The 17,491-nt window shown below is 37.3% G+C and overlaps 1 protein-coding gene across 7 annotated transcripts in view; it reads right to left on the bottom strand.

Annotated features, from left to right (window-relative positions):
• Nucleotides 1–7,554: 7,554 nt before the first annotated feature.
• ANKZF1 (ankyrin repeat and zinc finger peptidyl tRNA hydrolase 1) overlaps nucleotides 7,555–17,491 on the bottom strand; it is a 450,598-nt gene continuing 440,661 nt past the window's right edge. For all 7 annotated transcript variants that reach the window (XM_044078230.1, XM_044078233.1, XM_044078229.1 and 4 more), the window contains one exon: nucleotides 7,555–8,108. The gene's annotated coding sequence lies outside the window, so the exon portion shown is untranslated. The remainder of the gene's footprint in view (nucleotides 8,109–17,491) is intronic.

Genomic DNA, 17,491 nt, shown 5'->3' with positions numbered 1-17,491 from the left:
TTAGAAGAGGAATCAGATGAAATGGAAACCTGATCTGAAGATTCATATTCTGTCTCTTGCCTAGGCCTTTTATCAGGTGGGGGATGGGAACCCCTGATCAAAGTAATTAAGTCTTCGGCCATTTTGAGCATCTATTTTTAGGGCATGAAGGCCTGTCCATAAGGCTTTTGTACTTGTTTCTTTGTCTTTAAAGGTGCTTTAGTCTTTGCCTTTGAAGCTGAAGTCGTTTTAATGTATAATTGATTAGATCTGAAAACACCCTCAGAAGCCGATGCCTGCTCAGCGGCTCCAGACCCATCTGAGGAAATAGTCTCCGAAGGTCCAATACCTTGAGCTTCCAGCAGCCTAGTCGTCTCCACGTGGGAGTCGGTAGCGGCCTGCAGGTCTAAAGTAGCGGGCATCAGTGGCTGCGAAGGCGCCTCACTGAGAACCGGCGACTGGCTTAGAAAAAGCCTCATTGTCGGTTTTGGACCTCGGATGCCTGTCCTTTTCTTTTTCTTTGCGTTTCTTGTGAATTCCTGTAGTCGGATGGCTATCCAACGACATCATATAATTAAATCTTCTGCCAAAATAGTGTAATGCAAAATCGTACTGACGCTTAATAGTGCGTTGGTTAAATCTAGCACAAAACTGACAACAAGCAACGTCGTGGTCAGGGCCTAGGCACGGAATACAGTAAGAATGAAAGTCCTTATGAGATATTTGCTTCCCACAAGAAATACAATTGTTAACTTTTTCTGACATAGGTCTGGAGCAAGAAAAAAAAGTTTCCCCAACGGGGTACTTAGCTTTTAATGAAGACTTCGGATCTGAAATTCGAACACGAAAATCTCAGGAGTCGGCCAACCGGCACTTGCGAACTGCTTATGCTTCGGGCACCGCACGGCAAGAAAGACTGAAGAAAATGGTGTCGGCTACATCTTTTATACCCCTGGCGCACTGACATCAGGGAAGACGCGACAGCAACTGATGCCGGACCTAGACTTTAGAATTCAGGATGACTGAGGGTAGCCTGCCAGCAGGATAACCCAAGTGTAATGACTGCAGCAGTGAAACACGAAGAACAGCTGTTATTTCTGGACAATTTAGGCAACTTCTTATTCAAAGGAAATATGTTCTATCAGAAAAGGAATGCTCTAGTTGGGCAATCTGTGTACAAAAGGAGATGCACTAAATTCTTTGGTAGTTCATTTTAAAATGAAGACACGTCATGGTTTGTATTTCTGTTACTTTATTCCATTCATAAAAATATACACATTTCCTTTTTCTCAAACAATGAACACACAATACTTAAAATCATATTAAGATATGCTGCTACAGCAATAAAATAATAAGGTCCTCTGGAACCACAAGTAAATTCTGCAGAAATACTTTAATGCTTACTATGTGGGCAAGACAAATAGAAAATTTAAAGAATGAACTGGATGTCACCTTTCAGAGATATCTAGGAAAGTACCTTCCAATGTACTTTACAAACATGTCACTGCAACAGATGATGCAGATTGCTTTCAGTTCTGTATTTTGCAAGTAATTAATACTAGTATTAGAGGTGACAATAAACTACACTGAACAAGCAGAATTAAAGTGGATATTACACTTTCATGCACATTTGCCTCCAGGATTAAATGGCAATATGAGTATAAAGCCTATTTTAAATGAGTTACATAATAAGGTATGAGGCATATGCTCCTTTAACTTAATTGATTTTATATAATTGGTTTTAAGTCATGCTATCTTGTATTCCTATAAAACATTCTTTAGTGCGTGGTTGTTTTATTACACCTGATGAAGCAAAAAGCGAAAGTTTTGTACTTGCAATTTTTTATCTGTTTTTAGTGAACATTACATTTATTTCTATGGATTTTACTTGTTGTTCCAGAGGACTTTATTATTTTATTGCGGTTTTTGCATTTTTAAGATTGCTGGATTTGCTGCTACGCTGTTTGTTCTTTCATGATGTTCTCCTGTTACAACAAAAAAACTAAAACCACTGAGTTTCTTTCTCTAAAACAATACTTTCAAGCATGTCAAGTATTCAGGCATAAAAAAAAAACAGTCCACACATAGTCCAAATCTATCAGCAGTAAGTACAGTTTAAAAATTATGAAACCAGACAAAGGTGGAGGAATAGTATTGATGAACAGCTTTGACTATGAGGGGAAAATCAATGAAATCTTAGGAAACCCTAACAAATACTCCACAGTTTCAAAAAATGAAATAAATATTAGTTACAGGAGGACAGATATGGCCTTAGAAAGTTTATTTTTAGATGGATTGGAATCCCCAAAATACATAAGAATGGAATGGATCCCCCTTTGAGGCCAATAGTTTCGGCTGAGGGTTCCAAAACTTTACTGCCAGCCAAATTTGTGGATGTTAAGCTTAAGAAACTGTGGCTTAAGAGAACCAACATTTTCAGATATTCTTGGGATCTTCTAAGGACATTGAATCATGATCTATACAATGAGAATTTATGTTTCCTAACAATTGATGATGTAGGTTTGTTCTCAAGCATTCCCCACAGTGATGGATTAAGATACCTGGAAGAACCAATTTTTGAGGATGAGACGTTAACCCACGATGAGTGTACTGTGGTGATGGAACTTATAGATTTGGTTTTAAAGTTCAACTTCATTTACTTCAAAAGTGAATTTTTTCACCAAAAGAAAGGAGTAGCGATGGGTGCCGCTTGTGCACCCACCTATGCAAATTTGGTCTTAGCCAAATGGGAAGAGAAGATGGTAACTGAATCAATATACAGTAACAACTGGTCACTTGGATTCCTGGATGACATATGTATCCTATGGGAAGGGCCAAAAGAAGAGATAGAAAAATTTATTGAATATATTAACAACCATACTAATTTTCTTGAATTTTCTTACAGAATAAATTATGAGAAGTTGGAGTACTTGGATATAGAAATATACAAGGAAAACTTACGTTTTAATTCCATGGTGTATAGAAAGAGTATCTATTCTAACTCTTATTTGCACTTTGAAAGTGCTCACCCTTTGTACTCCAAGAAAAATACTCACCCTTTGTACTCCAAGAAAAATATAGTTAAAGGACAATATATTAGGGCCTGCAGGATGACGTCCAGAGACGAAGATTTTGAAATAGAAAAAAGGTTACTACGGAAAATGTTTAGGACGAGGAAATACCCAGATGATTTGATAGACAAAACTGAGACAGAAGTGACAGAAAGGAGACCAAGTGACTTTAAGCCAATATTAGGATTACCAGTATTTGATATGGTAGGCCCAGTAAAAAAGGCACATGACAATTTTGGCAGTGTACTCATCTTGGAGTATAATACTTGTGCAAAAATGGTAAGACAAACTATAGATAAGGAATGGAATACATTTTTAGCATTTACTGACTTAGAGAAACTAAAGAATGAAAAGCTAAGAATAGTTTATAAGAATTCAAGTAACTTAAAACTTTTATTGGAAAATGGTACAAACCAAGACGTTCAGAGACGGAGAAAAAGGAAGGGAATGATTAAATGTGGACATTGTCTACAGTGTGCATACATAAGCAATACAGAAAGTGTGTATTTGGAAAGCAGGGGAATCACCCTGGAAGGCAAGGATTTTAATAATTGTGACTCCTCTGGGCTTGTATATTTAGCGAAATGTCAAACCTGTGAAGCATTCTATATAGGGAAGACAGAACGCAATCTCAGGAGAAGGGTATACGAACATATATATGACCTAGAAACAAACAGACCAATGCATTGTACAAACACAAACAAAGCTGTGAAAATGCACACTATACATTTTTTGTGATAGAAAGGGTGGAAAAGAGCGGCAGAGGGGGTTTATGGGAGGAATGTTTGGAGTACAGAGAATTATGGTGGCAGATAAGTTTGGAGGTCAATAAGCCACCGGGTCTCAATGAACATATCTCCATAGCCCCATTATTAAAATTGAGAGCAGCAAAACTGTGATATGCATTTGCGCTTTATGTGAATTCTATCACGTTTTTACCCGTGTTCCAATAGTTACAGTAGATCTTTAAGCTTTTTTGTATTTGTAGTTTTATTAAAATGTTGGGCTTGTATTATATTATGAACACAAGTGTTACACTCATTTATCAAAGGTATTGAACTTATTTTTCCCTTATATTTTCCTGTTTTTAACATTCTTTTAACTGAGTGAGGCTATACAATTTGCCTTTGGTTTACAATGCAATTTTTATAATACCTGCAATTTCATGAATCATCCAGTAGATGGAGGATCAAGTTCATTTAAAGCAAATATTCAAGTTGGTAATTTTAACCATTGAGTCCCACTAAATGTGTTTTTAATAGTATTTTAACTTTATAATTTATTCTTTTTAGTCAAGTGTTTTAAGGATTTTTATTTAAAACATTTTTATTTCTACACATCTATTCATCAAACACTGTAACATTAAATGTGTTTTAATTGTGGCAACAGAGAGAGATGCAACAAGAAAAGTTTTTGGTTTTAAACTAAATTAACCTTTCAATTAATTCATTAACCTAATCAAAGCAATTAAGTGAATGTTATAAAAGCACTAGTAGTTTGAACAGCCCACATCTGAGGAAGTGATGTTTAAAACGAAAATGTATGGTGGAGCATTAATGTGCTGTGTTTCTGTGGAATAAAGTGAACTGAAGTGTGCTGAGCCATCTGTGGGTTTTTTTTCACAATTTTCTAAGCTTGCCCTGCTCAGGGCTTTATTGTTTTGCCTGAAAAGCTGCTTCATTTTGTGGATTACAAGTTTTATTTGGAAGCTGCTGTGAATTTTTTTTTGTTTTTTCACAGTTTAAAAATTACTATCCAGACTTATTGTCCAAAAATGTCACACTGTTTCAGTGAAATAAACTTGTACTGCTAGCTACCAGTAGGCCTACATGACCATTCAGATTGTGCCCGTCTGACAAAATGTATTCTATGTAGCTTCTGTAAGAGGATAAGTATATGCCTTATTTTAAAGTTGAGGAATACAATATAGAAATAGAACATATATGTACTGAATTAGCATTACATCAGAAGCAAAAGCTAAATATAAATTTCTTCAGAAATTGGATATTTTGTGAAAGCATTCATATCTTTAAGAAGAGCATAGAAGTCTTTGGCGAACTTTGTACTCATCTCAAAATATAATTCTCTGAAAGTTTTACTAAGAACCATCATGTGGCCTTTTATGCATAGTTGCTAAATGCTGGGTTTTATAAGCCTTCTACAGCATGGCTTGGCAGGCTGCTTTTTTATCTGCTGCTTGATATCTGGTTCATTAAAAAGATTATTCCTGCTGTCTCTGTTATAGCAATCCCTGATCTGGTATGTTATACCATGGGATGTGTGGCGTACAGCCCCACCAGAATAAAGGGTGCAAGGAGATTTGCCATAAATTTATTACAGTGAATTGTTGCTTTCTCTGTATTTCTCTTGCAACTGGAGTTTATTTCAGAAATTCTGGAACTCATAATTGTGTGCCTCTCACTTGAAATATAGAAGTGGAATATGTAATTAATGTCTATAGTACATCTGTCTTAAGTTGCCATTACATCAGAACTAAATTATTAAAATTTCTCTAGTAAATGGGACTTTTTTGTCACTAGAAATAAATCACCACTAAGATTCTTTGAACTGAGGATGGTAATGTACTGCAGTCAAGTTCAGCCCTGAGCTGTATTTAAAATTCTAAGGGAAGAACTGCAGTCTTCAGTGCAAAATTTAAGGGAATCTAGTTAAAATTAATTTAGTAGGATAGTTTCTCATGAATAACATTGGCATTTATTTTTATTGTTAGCTATATTTGTTCCCAACAGATAAGTAATTATTATAAACTATATATTAAGTTAGCTAGCTTACTATACATACGGCAAAGCAGACTCACCACACGGTTAGATAGAACAGATATGCCACTGTGTTGAGTGCCAAATCTAACTCCTTGAAACTAAGAGTCATAAAGCATACAGTAAATCATAATGTTTTATGCTAAGCTTCTACCCACAGAGTTTTCTGAGCAATTCAGTGACAGTCTGGATACTGCATTGGATTCTATTAAGGGTAAGGAGTGAAGTAGGTATCCTGGAATATATTTGTATTCAATTGTCACCGAAAAAGATGTACAAAATCATATTGATTTCTCCATTTTTTCTCACCAGAAGAAAGCCATCTTCAATATCTCCAATCTCTCACTGTAATGACATGGCAATTGTGGTAGGCAAATTCAGAATTGTGTTGCACTTAAGAAGAGACCAACAGTCTTAGCCACATTTGGTACATGAACAATGAAGTACAATTCCTTGAAAGAGTAGAGACTTTTTAAATGGGAACTGACACAGTGTCTTTTATACAGCGGCATGCATAGTCATTTTTCAGTGACAGGCTTACATGCTGCATTGTACTTTGTTTCCATTAGGGATGGGAACATTACTCCACTGATTGAGAAGAACACATTAAATTGGCAAAATATCTGTCACTGGAAAAATTATATTATAATTTTCTATCCTGAACATGGCAATGTGGTTGGCCATCACCACCAATGGGCTGCATTTAATTTAAGGGAACAATGGAAGTCAAAGGTGAAATTTGCCACCAAGTATCCAAGCATAATTACTTGGAAGTTTTATTTACATCTGTTGAAAGGGGGGTGGCATACAGCATTATATGAATAGTTAACAAACACAGACTTTGATAGTTATTTCACAGTCACAGTCTTGACACGTATTATTTACATCTTCCATTAGTGCTATGTATATGACTTCTGTTTGGTTGGAAGACGCAATACATATCCAGAATATAGCTGTACTAACCTATCATTACACCACTGTAAAAACCATATCTGTTTCTCCAGAAAATGAGACTTTTGTAAATTTAACCAGGTCACCACCAATACTGCCTGCATTGACTATGGAAATTTGGTGGGTCAGCTTCAGCACTAAGCTGCATTTAAGTCATTAACGGTAAGAAAACAGACTTAGGTGAATTTTGCACTTGTATGTCCAAGTATAATTCTTTGAAGAGTTTAACTAAGGACTGTCAATGGCAGGCTATGATTTCCTCTTGTACAAGACATGCACAGTCATTTCACATTGACAGTTTGGTATTCTGCATTATAGTCAATTTTCCTTGGGGACATTTGTATGACTTTTTGGGGGGGGGGATATGCAGTGCACAACTAGTGCGCATATATCAAAGACATCATTACCTCAAAATATCCAGAAAAGATACATTTTTGTCAATGGAATGATTCCACCATCAAAACTCACTTTACTATATGGTGGTGCCAACCTTAGCATTGATTTGGAGTAAGATCCTTAAGAGAAGTATGGCAGTGTGACATAGACAAGTATAATTCCTTGTCATCTTTACTAAGAATGTCAAATAGGGATTGCTATATGGTCTTTTATGCATATCTACCAAATGCTGTCTTTTACAGACATTTTACAAGAGTCTGCCATTTTTTTTATTATCCAATTTTTTAATCCAATATTTTTATTATATTTACAGTATAGTATACCCATTACATCAGAACTAAATTAGCAAGCATTTATCCAGTAAATAAGGCAGCAAGATGTATAATAAACAAGTACCACTTTTACTCCATGATGCGTCATAATATTCTTTCAACTGAAAATCATTTCAAAATAAGTTGATTGTACCATTTTAATCCCTAGATGAAACAAAAGGATAGCCTGGATAAAACACTTTAGAATTGCATGTTTTGTTTGAAAAAACATAATTGCATAACTTTTCCAGAATTATTTGGCACGTGTACTAAAACTCAAATCTTACAACTTGAATGCATTTTAATTCTTGCAGTATCTGTCATTAACTGTCAAGTTTCTTTCCACAACAGAAATATCTTAAACAATTCTACCACATATGCTTCCATTTACCCAAATGGCCACAACTGAGTTTATGAATATTAACTGTCTGGCCCGTTCTACTTGGTATTTAGTATGTTTGTCAAAAACTCCTTTTCTGTATAAATTCACGGATGTCGTAATATATCTGTAATAAGGTCTCCATGTTGATACCGTGTCTTCATATGCGAAATGAAAGTCCAAATCCTTGTTCTGTTTACTTGTTAAATTATGTATCACACTCTGTGACTCTTTTGGAAACTAGCTGCACAAAAAAAAAAAAAAAAAAAAAAAAAAAAAAAGATGTTTGTATGTACTGATCAAATTCTCCTTAAAAATTACAATACAAATATTGATAGAATTCCATGTACCACTAAACAGAGGCCTTACAACTCGAGTGAGCAAACTTGTCTACTTTACTCTCTAAGTATACATTCTCAAGCATTTTAGAGATGTGGGACAGTATGGCACTAAGGGAATTCTTTGTTCCTCCTTTTATGAAACCGCATTACATAACATTGCTTTTTATAAGACTAGAACTTAAAATTCATTTATGGATCTATTTATAAGTACTGCAATATGATAGGCTATTGTATCAGCTGCAATTTGCAGATCAGGATGTAGGTTTTAGCTTTGGTAGTAATCTTTTTGAGTAATACTTGCTGAAGGTTTTGCTGTACCAATCATTTTGGGACGCATTGCTGCTTGTTATTACGTTACTGTTTTGCATAAAAGAGTTAGCTTTGTCTCTGAAGTACTTGTTCAAAATGGTGGCAATGTTAATATCGGTTTTCACTAGGGAAAGGGCTATGTGTGCTTTTTGCACTGGCTTAAGAAGTTAAATGTTTTGGCTTCTATATTTCTTGTCTCAGAATTGTGGAACAAAGGTCCCATCTGTTTTAGCAGTTGAATACTAATTTCTTCTGTATGACCTGTTAGGAGCCATTCAGTTCTTTTGTAATCTGTAAATGACTCTAAATTTATGTATTTAATATGGCTAACCATTACTACAACTTGTAACTTTTTAATCTTCTTATACATTTATATCTTAGACTAAATGGAATAAGTTTGTAATCTTGCTACTAAAAACATTTAATATAGGACCACTTCTTAATCTGAAGGGGAAAGAACCAGAACTGAACAAATATCTTAGCACTTTCGTTCTATTTAATTGCTTAAATATTTAAGACAGTGTGCCTGAAAGGGGGGTCTAGTACATTTTTATGAATCTTAGAAATTCCAAACAACTTCCCAATGCAAGGGACTGAATGATAATTTGAATATTAAATGTGTGCTAAAGGGGGCTAAATAGGAAGTGATATAAATTCAGGGTTTAATATGACTGGATGTCAACTTTTGATTTCAGTGCATTTATTCGTTTGTTATTGTTTTACTACATTTCTGATAAAGTTCTACGATTAAACAGAAGAAAAGCACCAAAATATTTGTTCAGTACTGGTTCTTTCCCCTTCGGATCGAGAAGTGGTCTTATTTTACTTGTCTGAGTTGTTCTTGTGCAGCGTTTTCTCCACTATAAACATTTAAACGCTATCCAGTGAAAGGGTGCTTTCGTTATTGTTATGGAAAGAAAAATAGCATATAATTTCCTGCATAATTTTATCTTGAAACTATACAGAAACGCTCAAAATAACAAAAGGTGATCTACTACTTCGCTAATGTACAAAGTAAGCTAGTGGAGCATGGTCTGTTAATAAATGAGGAATAAATTAATACATTCTATTCTGTCAATAATTTTTCTAGAAACAAAAATATTATCTATCAGGGAATGCTTTGTTGATTTCATATTTAAATATGTATATCCTGGCAGGGCAGGTTTTGAATGTGTCTATTATAAGTCCACTGATCTGTAAATCTTAACAGCTGAATACTGCATCTTTTAGTACAAATACCTATGATAATTTTTTGTTAGGGAATCTTAACATAATATTTAAATCTTCTGCTAAAATGCAATTCTTTTATTGTAACTGCAATAATCCACTATGAAATTCTGACAAAAAGATATGGTAATTGTGAAAAGGGGTATACGTACACCCCACAATGAAAGTAGTTTAGTGAAATTGTAACTTAAGTAGTACAATATATCCAACACCATCTAAAATTGAGAAACCATCTTAATAATTTAGTTATTCAAAATAATGGCCACCTCTGTACACCCATTTTCCTAAGGAAGGAGTATTTGTGCATCCCATTTTCATATGGTAAATGTACTTTCTGTAAACAGGTATCTTGTTGGCAATGTTTGAAATTATTTTATTACTTTTTTATCACTTGATGAAATGGTGGTTAATAACATTAATATTTAAGGAAATTATCTGTACCACACTATCAAACTACAGTAATATCCTTTTTGCAATAGGTCATTCCACTCTCAAAACAGGAAACTTTTGTGTAACATTTAAGCAGTTAATAAATTAGCTAAATAGAGACTAAGAAAATAAACTCATTAAAAAGAAAAGCATCTAAACTTGTAGACTTCCCAAACAGAGGCATGGTTGGCTCAATTTTACAAAGGTTGAAGCCTCTGAGTTCTTTCTATGCTTCTTCTGAGGACTACAGCTGAGGTGGCTTACTGGTAAATTGCTTTGGCTATGGTGTGCAGGGTCCTGGATTGAAGGGCTGTTTATTTCCAGTACTTATTATCAATGCCCACCCCTCCAGGCATGTCTAAAGGACAGTTCCCTGTGCTTTCTCCTATTAACCTGGTGAACTTGAGCATCCTGAGGCAATGTAGTGACTGCCTCATGTACACCGACAACCCTCTCCTCTTACCTCCCAACACTCAACTTGTGAGAGATGCACTTATATATCCAAACTGGAAGCCACACACTCTCCAGCCAAGACCAGAATAGCTGGTCAAGAGGAGAAGGTCAACACTTGCACCACACTACATGGAACACATAGCCCTCCAGAACACATACCAGCACTGCCTTCACATAAAAACACAAACCACACACCCACCTTTGCGGAGGCTTTCAATAAAAATCTACCCAAGCAACATGGACATCGAAGGCAGAAACGCACTCGACCACCACAACACAACACTAATCGCGAGACATATAACTCTGCTAAACAGTGTGCCACTCAACCAAAGCCTCTAAGGCAAAACAGCATGCCCAACACAGTCATAGGTGACTGGATAGTGAGGCACACTGATGTCCCACTCACTAGGTTGAATAAGAAGAAAGTAACAGCTGCTTGTCAGGTGCCAAAATCCATCACATAACGCACACACTCAGGTCCCTCAACAACAGGTACAAATATGACTCTGTCATTGTACATGTGGGTGTGAGTGATCTGAGATATACCTTCGTGGACTACATGAAAAAAGACATGGAAGCGCTCTCGGATTATGTAGCCCAGGCAGGTATGACCCTAGCCCTGAGCAGTGTCCTACCATCACCCAGAATGATACCACAGTACAAGCAGAAAATTACTGATTTCAACAATTGGCTAAGTTCCTGGTGTGGTGTCATTCTAAGGGGATCCAGTATCTGTCTGCCTGGGATGACATGATTGACAGACCTCGATGCTTTGCCAGCGATGGCCTGCATCTGTCACCCCTAGGCTTCCGGATACTGGCCACCCCTATAGTGCCTTTTTTAGGCGGTGTTCCAAAGACCAAATTACCACTGTAACAGCTACAAACAAATGCAATCTGAGGGTCTTGCTGCTCAACGTTAAAAGTCTAAATCTCAAAATGCATTCACTTGAAGCACTCCTTAAAATGGAGAACATCGACATTTGTGCTGTAATAGAGACCTGGTTCAAGGCAGCAGAAAGCACCCTTGCAATACCAGGCTATAACTCATTCCACACCTTTCGGCCCCAGAACTTGGACCGAAGCTCCAAAGGTGGTGTTGTTTCCATATTCATAAAAGATAAGCACACATCCAGACTAGTAGCCCAACATAATGCATCAGCGATACTTCAGGTGCAGCTAACATTGGGTAAGACAGCGATTCACCAAACTTTTTCAGACAAAATAAAAAGCAAGTGCAAGCATTGTTATACATCACATGCTACCTGAAACCAATTATTGCCAATTAGTACCAAGCAATAAAACAAGAACAATGAGAATTGTAAAAATATCTACTAATAATTAATCAACTATATGTTATACATATTATAAAAATACATGTATTATATATATTCTAGGATGATCATTTAATCCAAACCTGCATAACACAAAAAAAGTTTGAACATAGAATATGAAAAAATGAAAATAAAAAATTATAAAGATATATAGAAATATAATAAAATGTAAAAAATATAAACACACATATCAAATTACCTATTCTGTATTCTAAATTGTAAAAGCCAAATCCAAGAACAGAGGAGAAATCTCATTTATCAAAAACTTTTAATTTTAACTTACTAGAGATAGACACTACATTGTTTAAGCCTGGTGGCAAGTAAGCATGAAGAAATACTTGCCACCAGGTTTCCTTCTCTTCGAGGAACAACTTCCAGGGTCCCCCTCTATCCCCACATTTTACCTGCTGTAACACCACAAATTTGAAAACGTGGTCAGGGAAGATTTTAACATGCCTGTATAAGGCATTTTTTTCATCACAATGACATATTTCATACCCATGCTCGTAAATCCTTTGTGCCAATTTGCATTGCGTTTTGCCTATATAAAAGGCTCGACATTTGGTGCACATAGCAGCATACAATACTGCATGGGTATAACAACTAAATTTTCCTTTTATATTAATCCTCTTATCACATATACTGATACTTGTTGTTGATAGGATGTAATTACATTGGTGACACATGCCACAGGGTGTCATTTTCCCTATTGTGCCCGCATTTGTTTGTTCCAAAATGCCTTTTATATTTCTACCCTTTCTAAAAACAAAATTAGCATGCCTACCAAAAGTTTCAACCATTACTGGTTCACACAACAAAATACACCAGTTCTTATTAATGGTAACCTGTACAATATAACTTTCACTAGAAAAAGTAGATACAAATGAGCATAGGGGAGCATATGCTGTTATCAGAAACTTCATTACCATGAGGCACAGAATCATTATTATCCCCTGCATTACCATATACAACCAGGGATCTACCACTGAGTTGTAGGAGCAGATGATGCCCCCCAAACTATTCAAAATAGGCATATAAAAGTCATTCTGGCGTTTTCCAATCACCTCCTGCTTAATATTATATACAAGACTGGGGGGTATCCTCTATCCAAAAACATCTGGCCCATAATATTGCATCCTCATAATTGGAAACCATGCGGGCTGCTCATAATAATTGGCCCTTCACTATGCCTCGTTTAACATTCAAAGGATGACTGCTTGTAAAATGTGAAATACTATTCGAGTAGGTGGATTTCCTATAAATAGTAGATTTCAACTGCCCATCCTTCAATTTATGTATCATTTCATCCAAATAGGGTATTTTATCCATATTATCAGCATATGTAAATTTAAGAAAATGAGTACTTTGATTTATATAATCAATAAACTGTGGAATACCCTCTAAGGGACCCCTCCATGCTACAAACAAATCGTCCAAGTACCGAAGGTATAGGGAAACATTGGCAAAATGTAAGGAAGGAAACAAGCAACATCTTTCCCACCATGCCATCACGATATTCGCAAATAATGGACCACACGCTGACCCCTGGCAACACCAAGCAATCATTTGAAATAATGTCCTTCATAATAAATATAATTGTTTTTCAACACTGTATCCATTAATTGTGTATATGTATTGATAATATCTTGTTCCATAGCCAATTCCTCAAGTAAAAAATCTGAGAACCATGTCAGTCCAATATCATGTGGGATGCAACTACATAATTCTTTAACATCTATGGTCAAGAATATAACACTTTCCCTTGAGGACACTAAATCATTACACTTTTCCAAAAAGTGCCAAGAATCGTAGCAAATATGGGAATTTTTCAGAACGTTGTCCTTAAGTTGGTTGTCCAAGTATTTAGCAATGCAACTGGTCTTGGACCATCCTGAATCCACTATAGGGCGTAGTGGTGGATTAGATAGGTCCTTGTGGATCTTAGGTACCCTGAAAATTACTGGTGTTTTGGGGGAATCAGTAGACATATAATTATATTCGTCAATATTAATCTGATCTTGCGTTAACATATCAAATAAATCACAGTCTATCTTCCGATAAGCAATGTTCACTTCATTGAGGGAGGCTTCACAATAAGTGTCACTGTACAAAAGATTAAATATACTTTGCACATACACGTCCTTCTGCATCACCACCAAGCCTCCCCCTTTGTCGGGCTGCATAACTCTAAGATCATGTATCACATATATTGATTAATTATTAGTAGATATTTTTACAATTCTCATTGTTCTTGTTTTATTGCTTGGTACTAACTGGCATTAATTGATTTCAGGTAGGGTATGATGTATAAAAATGCTTGCACTTGCTTTTTATTTTGTCTGAAGAAGTTTGGTGACATTCACAAAACAAAAGTGCTTACCATTTGTTATATCTGAAATAAAACTTTGGATTTTATTTGGGGATTCCAGCTTGTGTGACTTCAGTTATCTGGTTTTGCTGTTTTTTCAGCTTGTTGTTTTTTAAGACAGCGATTCAGGTTGTAGCCTGCTATAGGTCCCCAACCATGTCCCAAGACTCACACTCCACGTTCCTAAGCACCCTGGAGAATATTAGGGTCCAACCTAACACTCTCTTACTAGGCGACTTCAACTACCCCTCCATTAACTGGGAAAACTACTCAATTACCAATATACTTGCCCAACGTTTCCTGGAGTTCATTAATTCCAATGGCCTGGACCAGCTCGTTTTTACCCCCACTAGAGGTAGCAACGTCCTTTACCTGGTCATTACTAACATGAGCGAATGTTGCTCTACACCAATGGTAAGCTCCTCCCTGGTTAGATCCCACCACAAACTAATCAGCTTGGAAATCCACATCCCTCCCACCCCCCTGCAAAGGTAACCACCATGAAAAACTTCTCCAAAGCTAACTGTGGGCTCCTAAAAACAGAGGTGGCTAACTTCATGGCACCCATGCAAATGGAGAATAGTTGTATGACCGCTGAACCACACACCATTGCACTGTACGAACACATACACAAATGCATGGCTCTCGCCATACCCAACAGAACCAAGACGCTCTCCTCCAAAAAAAGGAAGCCAATCTGGTGGTCCCCTGCCATAAACTCTACAACAGAAGGAAACTGATGTGGAATAAGGTGAAGTCCCAAGACTGGAAAAACTCTCATCAACCTCAACAAAAAGTTGAGATCCCTCATCAAATCTTCTAAAGCTAGCTATGAAAACAGAATTGCAGCAGATAGTAAAGACAACCACAAGGCCTTCTATAGTTACACAAAGAATCTCCACAGCAATACCCAGATTTGCTCTGAGCTACTGCACAATGGTACCTCCTATACCAAGCCAACAGGTATTTCCAGTATACTGGCCGACAGATTCAGTGCCAACTTTACCCCCCCCCCCCCCCAGACCAATCACAATACCATCAGTAGATTGCCAGGCACCTGTATTACTGCAGCACAGGTTAAAACAGAACTGTCCAAGCCAAGAATACAGCTTCTATGGGACCTGACAATATCCCTGGCTGTGTTCTACATGAACTAAAGAGTGAACTGGCACCTCACCTCTGTGCCCTGTTCAATCACAGCCTCACCTCAGGCTTTGTCCCTACCGAATGGCGCACTGCTACAGTCATCCCTCTCCACAAAGGAGGAGCGACTAAAGACCCTGGGAATTATCGCATCATTAGCCTGATGAGCCTGATATGCAAAGCTATGGAAAGCATCATTCTGGACCTAATAAAAAAGGATATAGGGAATCTCCAAACTCTGGATCCCACACAGTTTGGTTTTGTGAAGGGTAGATTATGCCTGCTCAACTTGGTAAACTTCTTTGAGTCAGTCACCAGAGTTGTGGATGAAGGCAAGGTGGTTCATACAGCCTACTCAGGAATCCTAGAAAAACTCACTAAGCTAGGCATTAACCCCTATATCACTAGGTGGGTTGCAAACCAGCTCACATATAGAACCCACAGTGTGAAAGTAGCTGACTCCAAGTCAGACTGCCGACTAGTCATGAGTGGAGTCCCACAGGGTTCGGTCCTGGGTCCTCTCCTGTTTGGTATCTACTTCTCTGAAGTCCAGGCCAACACAAAGGGACTCTGGCTGACAAAGTTCGCAGACTATTGCAAGTTGGGTGCTGTTATTAACTCCCCAAGTGAAGCTAATGTCCTACAGAATGGCCTCACTGAGACCAACGATTAGTGTCAGAACCATGGGCCTTAAGCCCAATGCCAAAAAAATGTGTCGTCATCCCCTTTGGGAAAAACCCGGCTCCCATGAATTACCACACTGATGGTAGTCCACTGATCACAGAAGGCGTTATAAGAGATCTGGGAACACAGGTTGACAGCAGCCTCTCTTTTGATCACCACACTGACACTGTGGTCAGAAAGTCCTATGTGGCACATCTCATTACAAAGGGTTTTGCATCCAGGAAGAAAGAGGTCATCGTCTTCCTCTACTCTTCCCTCATTAGGCCAATCATCGAGTACAATGTCCCCATTTGGCATGTACCTCACTAGACACCTGGAACAACTAGAGAGGCTGCAAATGTACCTCACAAAGAGGATCCTAAGCCTTAAACACTTGCCCTATATAGACAGACTCAAAAAACTCCAACTATTCTGTCTCATATTGCCTACTTAGAGGCGATCTCTGCTTGACTTACAAAGCCATGTCTGACCCAGCTCTGTTAGAAATGCTATATCTAAAGAAAATCCAATCCCTCCGCACCACATGCTCCAGAGACCTCAACCTCATTACCACAATTGACAGAACATGCTGGAGGGGCAGGTTCATAACCCAGAGACTGCCCATGCTATGGAACAGACTTCCCATACATGTCAAGCAGAGCACCTCACTGACCCTCTTCAAGAGGAATCTTGATGATTGGATGGGAAACAGAAAATTCATCCCAGAGATAACTCCAGTGGCTCTACTCGACAGAGGCACTGGGAACTAAGGTTATGTGGCACAATGCCAGGGTAATCCTATGGCTAGGCTTGTAAAGGCCCCAGGGCCATTAGCCTAGCACACACCTATGGACCTATAAAAGTCACATTTTGTATACATAGCCTCTAACCCAGCTGGAAAAAACAAATACAGAAAGAATTCTTGGATGCCACAGTAATCTCCTAATTGAAGAAAATATTACCATTTACTTATTACTGGAAAAACAAATACAGCAAGAATTCCCTGATGCCATAGTAATCTCCTAACTGATAAAATGTTTCCAATTACTTGCATTACTTGCTGCTTCTGGCGGTAAATCTGAAAAACGGAAACACTTTAGTTATAATGTATGCATCTTTCTTTAAATACTGCTTGTAAGATTTCATTTTTTTTTTTTTTGCAAAGAGGGTTAAAAACTCAAACAAATGGCCACTTGATTTACTCCTAGATTAGTAGGTCTCAGGTAATAAACAATATCTGTACGACATTGCTACTGATCCTATTTTATACTCGCTTGAAAGTTCTTCCAATATTTTATGACTAGATAAGTCAATTTGATGTTGTGTATATTAGTGATCTGGGACTCCTACAAATCAAATGT

The sequence above is a fragment of the Protopterus annectens genome, chromosome 7.part0 (assembly GCF_019279795.1).
Source record: "Protopterus annectens isolate FY-2018-M chromosome 7.part0, PAN1.0, whole genome shotgun sequence".
In the NCBI taxonomy this organism is placed as follows: domain Eukaryota; kingdom Metazoa; phylum Chordata; order Ceratodontiformes; family Protopteridae; genus Protopterus; species Protopterus annectens.
This window is presented reverse-complemented; position numbering and strand designations above follow the sequence as displayed.